The sequence below is a fragment of the Oncorhynchus nerka genome, linkage group LG25 (assembly GCF_034236695.1).
Source record: "Oncorhynchus nerka isolate Pitt River linkage group LG25, Oner_Uvic_2.0, whole genome shotgun sequence".
Classification (NCBI taxonomy): Eukaryota; Metazoa; Chordata; class Actinopteri; order Salmoniformes; family Salmonidae; genus Oncorhynchus; species Oncorhynchus nerka.
The window spans coordinates 24,277,289-24,285,704 of NC_088420.1; the positions used below are offsets into that span (position 1 = coordinate 24,277,289).

The following is an 8,416-nucleotide window of genomic DNA, read 5'->3' on the forward strand; positions in this document are numbered from 1 at the left end:
TCAAATTTTATGCTCATTATTCATAAAAGTCCATTTGAAGGCATGGCGGATAACTGGCGGATGACACCTCACTTTTTTTTTTAAATGTGTCACAAGCTAGATTAGCATTGGATATCGTGAAGCAGTTCTCCAAAATCTCAGGTTTGGCATTAAATCTTTCCAAATGTGAGATGTTTGTTTTGAAAGGAGCTGTCAATCCAGCAGATTGTAACATCTCTGAAAAAGATACTGTAACGTACGTCGGTGGAAAGATCACCAAAAATCTTAAGGCTGTGAATGATCTTAATTTGAACCCTGTAACTGAATCTGTCAAAAAACAATTCTCCTCATGGTTAGGGAGGGATTTAAGTCTTCAAGGAAGGGTGCTTTTATCCAAAGCTGAGGGGCTATCTCGTGCATCCTATTTTATTCATCTATTGACATTCCCAAATCCACTTGCTGTTCCTTAGATAGGCTTTTGCACAACTTCATATGGAAAAACAAGCCACATAAGATAAAAAGAGATGTTATCACCAATAGGGTTTGTGATGGAGGTCTAAATGTCTTAGACTTCACTCTCTTCAATCAAATATCAAAGGTCAACTGGATTAAAAGGTACATAAAAAAATCATCATAGTTTCTGGAATATTATACCTCATTTTATTTTTCAGTTTGGAGGGCTTAATTTTTACTACAATGTCCATATATTGTGGTTAAACTTCCTGTGAAACTGGCGGCTTTTCACAAGCAGGCTTTAATGTGCTAGGCTTTGTTGTATAAACACAACTTTTCACCTCATAAATGTTTTATATGGAACAATGGGTCGATATTACATAGAAACAAGATGATATTTAACCATAAATGGTTCTCGAAAAACATTGTCCTTGTCAGCCAATTAGTCCATATTAGTGGGAATCTATTTATACGGAGAGAATTTATGGAAAGATACAACTTTGAGGTTTCAAGCATGGAATATGACACTGTTATTAAAGCTATACCTAGTGGGATAAAAACTTTACTTCAGAATAATGCATATTTTGGAATATGTCCGATTGTAAGCGATATCCAGGTGAATGGCATTGGTCGACCTGATACGAAATTCAACAATCGTTTATCAAGGGATATTTTCTACAGGAAGTCTATTCCCTCTGTGATATTTTGTTGGGCTTCATCATTTGATGTAAACTGGCACCGTGCTTGGCTCACTCCACACAAATTTATGGTGACCAATAAAGTAAAGGAGATCTCCTTTAAGATTATCCATAGATTCTATCCGTGTAATAGCTTGATTTCTAAATATATACCTGATGTTACCAGTGAATGCAGTTTTTGTGAACTAGAAACTGAATCTATTGAACACTTATTCTGTCGTTGTTTATATAGTGAAATGTTCTGGACTGATGTAAAACTATATCTTGGCCTCAAATTGCATACAACCATTGAAATTTCTTTGACATATTATTTTACTACACTGATTCCACAATTGAACGTGAGTATGTCATAAATCTCTTTATTTCATTAGGAACATTTGTTATACACAAATCAAAATTTATGAAGAAAAAGCCCATTTTCTTCATTTTTTTATCTGATTTGGAAAACTATTTTAAACGTATACAAAACAAAATGTCAAAAAAATGTGTTCGCTATATGCTATATTTAAAAAATATATATATATAATTTCTTTGTGGAATCCCTCTGGCTGTTATGTTTATGTTCTGCATGTTACTGTTAATAAAAAATAAAAAATATATATTTTAAAAAAGTGAGTCATTGCTGAATCAGGAGAACAACTGTGATCTGATCGACTTCAATATACGTGACTACTATTTGTGCTTGGCAGCCTACGCACCCAGAGACTTTGTGAGGGGTGACTACCAAATACAGGATCGAGAGAGGAGATGAGAGGAGAGGGAGTGGGAGGGAGGTAGGGCACAGGAAATGGACAGAGAGAGAAAGAGAGCTAGAGAGAGCGAAAGAGGGGAAGGAAACAAAGAGATGACTACAACAACAATCACTTCCTCTAATTGTGTGTCTCCCCCTTGGCTGTCCGCTGAGAACTGTGGCATTTCACTTCTGTCTTTATCAGTCAAAAAAAGAGAGGCTAACTAATTTAGGTCTAACGCCCCACTCGTTAGCGATGAGGGGTCAGAGAACATCCTGCTTTCTCAGAACCAGTAGTTACGCCACTATACCCCTCCTTCCTGCCTAACGGGAAGGAAGGATTATTTATGAAAAATGGAGAAGTACTGTATGTCAACACGCATCTTACTCCGCCCACACAAACTGTGACAGGGCTGAAACCCACAGCCGATTCTGCTTGAATGATCCCATCAAACCAACCATGGGCAGGCTCCCTACCAGCAGGCCAGCCTCCCTACCAGCAGGCCTGCCTCCAGCCACTGCCAGCAGGCAGCCAGCCTGGTATGTCAGGTATATGGGGAGGAGAGATGGGGGGGCCATTCTAGAGCTACAAGCAAGTCAAGACGACGCAAAATTGGTTCACATTTCAAGAATCCATGGTGCAATTGCATTGTACACTCTATACAATGACATGGTCACACTGTGATCTACAAATGGTCATACTATCAACAAACTATCTGTTGTTAGGCATCTGCTTGCTAAGATCACGTTTAGGTTTAGAATAAGGTTTAGGGTAAGGGTTAAGGTTAAGGTTCGGATTAGGGCTAGGGCTAGGGCTAGTGTCTACTTCGTTGAAATGTTTTTTGACAGTTATTATATCTACGAAACATCTACCGTACTTGGGACTACCCAATAGAAGTACTACCTGACAGGATATTATTCACTCACAGTCCAAATTAATGTTAGAGTTTTAACTCAGTGAGTCAGTTTGGACAAATGTTAACTTTGGTTCAGTTCTGCAACATTAGGTAAACATTGTTGCAGGGTCACGGAATGACCAAAGTATTTTCAGATTAATTATATAAAATATTAAGCTCTCAGATAGGGTCTGTGAAGTTTCTGTAACGTGCCGTTTGCTCCTCACCCAGTTCCCCTTTGCGAGTCTCAGAAAAGGGAACTTGGCCAACAAGCACTCATGCATTCTCAAACTAAAACAAATGAGCCTGCATAAGAAATTTGAGGAAGCACACAAATGATTGCATCTATGAACTCCAAACAAACCAAATTGCAGGTGTGTTATGAATTTAAGAATGCTATTGAAATGTCATTTGGAGACAAAAGTTTGTTTTGGAAGCTGTCAAACAAATCTCCCAATCAGTATTTCACTTTTTGTAATTTTCCATCCTGGACTTTCCATTCAATTGTGTTTGTTGTTCTCGTTCCTATACTTCCCCCAGAAAACTCTTCCTCACTTTAAGATGCCTGTGGAATTTACAGGGTAAGTTCAATATATGTGTGGTATATTGATTTATTCAAAATCAATAACTTTATATAAATATTATTCAATGACCCCATGCATCATGAATACGTTGTAGAGTATTTTGCACAATGCAGATGAGTCAATACCATGTGAAATCGATCTCGTTTTGAGAACATTTAGTATTGATATCTATTACGCAGGTTCTCCATTTTCAAGTGGGACAGGAGGACAAGGGTTTAAAAAGCCACAGAGGCATGTGCCCAGCAAACTATCACACACTCACTAGAAGCACTCTACTGAGATGGGTGTGCAATCCCTCGCCACTTCACTACCCCTCCACACACACGCACACACACACACATGTTTTCTTCTGGATCAAATGGAGGCGTGACTATGGGTATGGCCAATGGTGCAGTTGACGACTGAACACTTGAGGCCTTCATGTTGACCGCAGTAACAAAAATGAACTGTTTTAAAGCTAGTTTCCTGCTACACATGTTGCCATGTGGTGGAGATAAAGTGTTTAAGTTTAAAAGCTAATTTCCTGCAATTCTACACATTTTGCCATGGCTTATTCCATCTGAGTGACTTAAACATTATAACAATATCAATGGGGGCCACATTCAATGACAGAAATACTCCGGAATGCATCATTTAAAAATATATATATATATATATATATATTCTCCATGACTGTCTAGCTTTTATTTTGGTGATTGTTAGTTCTCAAAGTTTATATTATAAAAAAGTATATAGGTCCATTATCTTTTCTACACACTTTATATCTGGTTTTAATCATTTACAATTACACTGAAAATGTTTTACCATCCCGAAAATATTATTTTTCAAAATCATATATATATTTTTTTACTGTATGGACTTTTCTGTGCAGAAAAAAAACCCTGACACACACACACGCACACACACACTATGGGCGCCAAGTTCATTAGTTAGAAGTGCTCACAATTTACAGAAGCTCCAGCTCCCAGCTTTCAGCATAGGCTTTTTCCATTTGTGGTGGCATGTTTGGGTGAGCTGAGCCCCTTGTTAATGTAAAAAATGTACCCTACCTTTATCCTGATGGAATCTTAATTGTGCTTCTCTGGGCCGCCTGAAAGCCATTCATCAGCGTCACACTCGCCCAGGGACGCAGGCCACTAGGGGAGAGTTAGAATAGTAGAAGTTGGACATTTGGTTGCGTCGGCAAATGTTCTACTGTTATGTCAGTCAGTGACAGTCACTCAATTGGCCATGTCAGCTAACACTTTTTGGATTGGGAAGTTAGCTGGCAAGTCTTTTAGTAATCATTGCCGAATACCGAGTAGTCAAGCAGGGCAAGCGCCCAGTAGCCCTGACCTCCAGGGGGCACCCATTGATTTTGTTAGTCACTCTCACTCAGATATCATGGTACAAGTTATGGAAAATGTATAGAATTACAGAAAATTAGCTTTAAACTGAAATAAATTTCTCTCCACCAAATGGCAACATGTGTAGAATTGCTTGAAATTCTCCCAAATCTCGCTTATTGCCCCTAAAAGGCTGGAGCCGGCCCTGCAGGTGTACACGAACACATTTCTCCCCAAAATAATTGAGTGTTTGTTGTTTCCATTGGATTCTCCTGGTCATCTATTGTCTTTTGATATTGATCTTGATTTCAATGGATCGAACAGAGAACACAACAGTGAACGATATCATTACAAAGGTCCTGGGCTACGTTAGTCAAGGAAGATTTGAAGGTTTACTGGTGAATCCAATTCATTCACTCTAGTGCAGCGTATTCAATGTAGCCTGATATTGATGCAAAGACGAGGGCTGCATGCACATATGGGCTGTGGAGACTTTTAGAGGGTAGTGGCTGTGTGTGTCTGGCAGGGGAGGGACTATGTTTCATGTTTGCCATATCAGCCAACCACTGAGGACAACACCACAGTGGCACTGTAAAGAACCTTGCATCTGAATCATGTGACTCAGTGTAATTGCTAGCCTGCCTTTCAGCTTCGAAATGAAAGTAAGATTTGGCCATTTTTCAACACAGAGGGCTAAAACGAGACTGCAATCCACCACTTCCCTTTGTGAGAAATCTCCCCATACAGCGTACACCCACTTCTGTTTTACCAGAAGTCAATAAGCAAAAGCAGCACTCACTAAGTAAGGTGCTATAAGCCTGTCCTGCTCCTGTACATGTAAATATACTGATCCTTACACAGCCAGGTTCACTACAGTTTCTGTCATGTCAATGTAGAATCACTGACTGATTCTTATTCTGTTGTCTGACTATTTTTGTCATATCGTGTAACCTCCAGCTTCACTTATTCAGATTTCCGAGAAAATATACATTCTGCTTTTGCTTATTGGGAGAAAAATAGACAACCATTGTATTTGTGACAACCATTTGTGACAACCATTTTTCTTTTGGACGTTGTTCACTTTCTGTTCCGACTTCACTTCTGCCAGCCATCTGTAAACTCAGGGGGAAATTACCAATGTTCCCTCTAAACTGCGCTCGTCCCGCGGGTGCGCAGTAGACTGCTGTGCTGAATAAATATCAGCCCACAGAGAGAAACACTACAATGAGTTTCACTCAACTTTCTTGAGCAGTGGTCACCAACTGGTCAATCGCGATCGACTGGTCGATCTCCAAGGCATTGCTTGTCGATCACCCAACTTTTCTGTAAAAAACCCAACAATAAAACCTGTTGGCAGTAGGTGTACCCGATCGATTCAGCTGCCCTGCATGCCGGGTAGGCGAACTGTTGCCATTTTGAACCATTTCATGTGTCTATTGCACTGACACACACGACTCAGCCCATACTCTACACAGACGTATGCGACATAAACAAACAGAGTTGCAGTAGACCTATATGCAAACAGAGCTTTGTGATATATGGATCTGTGCCATTTACTTTGAACTGGTCTGTGCTTGGCACCCCCCTTGGGTTGTGCCGTGGCGGAGATCTTTGTGGGCTATACTCAGCCTTGTCTCAGGATGGTAAGTTGGTGGTTGAAGATATCCCTCTAGTGGTGTAGGGGCTGTGCTTTGGCAAAGTGGGTGGGATTAAATCCTTCCTGTTTGGCCCTGTCCGGGGGTATCATCGGATGGGGCCACAGTGTCTCCTGACCCCTCCTGTCTCAGCCTCCAGTATTTATGCTGCAGTAGTTTATGTGTCGGGGGGCTAGGGTCAGTTTGTTATATCTGGAGTACTTCTCCTGTCTTATCCGGTGTCTTGTGTGAATTTAAGTATGCTCTCTCTAATTCTCTCCTTCTCTCTTTCTTTCTCTCTCGGAGGACCTGAGCCCTAGGACCATGCCTCAGGACTACCTGGCATGATGACTCCTTGCTGTCCACAGTCCACCTGGCCGTGCTGCTGCTCCAGTTTCAACTGTTCCACCTGACGCTATGGAATCCTGACCTGTTCACCGGACGTGCTACCTGTACCAGACCTATTATTTGACCATGCTGGTCATTTATGAACATTTGAACATCTTGACCATGTTCTGTTATAATCTCCACCCGGCACAGCCAGAAGAGGACTGGCCACCCCTCATAACCTGGTTCCTCTCTAGGTTTCTTCCTAGGTTTTGGCCTTTCTACTAAGTTTTTCCTAGCCAACAGGCTTCAACACCTGCATTGCTTGCTGTTTGGGGTTTTAGGCTGGGTTTCTGTACAGTACTTTGAGATATCAGCTGATTTGATTTGTTTACAGCATGAGTAGAGGCACTTGTTTTGAGATCAAAGCAAGAGATGCATGTAGCCAGGTGTACACATTGTGTTCATAACCATTGGTTGTTAGTGAGTTATTAGCCCAGATATAGATCATTAGTAGTCAGCAATAGGGAATTGATTGCTTTCTACAAGAGCACAATACTTGGACATTTCTAGACATCTTTGAAAGCGAATCAGGTAAAGAGCTTTTTTTGTCTTGAAGGGGCAGTGTTGTATTTTGAGACAAGCTTGATTAAGCTAAGTGGCCAATAGGCAGAGGGTAGCATAATTTGTCTGATTCCCTGTAATAATGGTATGGGAATAAAAATGCTTTTTATTTTGTAAAGTGGTTTCTTGCATCAAACAACACAACAACATTTGCAGTCAACTCCTTGTCTGAAGGACAAGTGAATAAATGTCAAGCCCTGCATGTTTTTTTCAAAAGTCTCATGGAATGTAGGTCTACATTGAACACCACACATTGGTTGCTATCGTAGACTGATACAGGAAGTGAAAGGTTGAGGTGAGTGTCTGTGCATGCATGCGTGCCTGTGTGTGGGGAAAACAGGTGACATGGCAGGAGTCCTGATGAGGTCCAGGGGAAAGTCAGCCAGATCAGATTACACACCACATGGGTTCCCATTGATCCAATCAGCCATCCACAACCTCTCTGATATACTGTTGTTTCGCAATTTAACATTTATCTAAACCAGAGCTCTCCAACCCTTTTCCTGGAGAGCTACGTTCCTGTAGGTTTTCACTCAATTTTAATTTAGCACACCTGATTCTAATAATTATCTGGTTGATTAACTAAATCAGGTTAGTTACAACTGGGGTTGGAGTGAAAACCTACAGTACGGTAACTCTCCATGAACAGGGTCGGAGAGCCCTGATCTAACCTCATGCTTAGAGGCCTGCAATCTGTCTGTGTCAGAGTTCCATAATGAGCTGTATGAGAAGGGTTCATCACTACTTGCCAGCAGGCCTGCATGCCTCTCCCCTCCACCTGCTCTGACCTCTACTCAGACTACCTGCAGCCATGTGCGCTGTCACCAAGCCCTCTCTATCTATCTATCTATCTATCTATCTATCTATCTATCTATCTATCTATCTATCTATCTATCTATCTATCTATCTATCTATCTATCTATCTATCTATCTATCTATCTATCTATCTATCTATCTATCTATCTATCTATCTATCTATCCCTCTCCTGATTACCACTCCCTTACCCCTCTCCTCCCCTCTTCATCCACTCCTCCCCGCTGTGCACACCTGCTTTGGGAGCCTCTTGCCCAGGCAGGGTTGAGGAACAGACACTCTCTCTGTTTTCTTCCAGATAATCATCACATTGCTCACATGCTTACTCTTCTCTGGCTGCCTGGCCTGCCTC

The 8,416-nt window shown here is 41.1% G+C and overlaps 1 long non-coding RNA gene across 1 annotated transcript; it reads left to right on the forward strand.

The window, feature by feature from the left end:
• The first annotated feature begins 1,934 nt into the window (after positions 1–1,934).
• On the forward strand, positions 1,935–7,368 carry LOC135564513 (uncharacterized). The gene is made up of 3 exons (XR_010461096.1): positions 1,935–3,130; positions 3,297–3,337; positions 6,606–7,368. It is a non-coding gene; the product is annotated as an uncharacterized LOC135564513 (long non-coding RNA).
• The last annotated feature ends 1,048 nt before the right edge of the window (positions 7,369–8,416 follow it).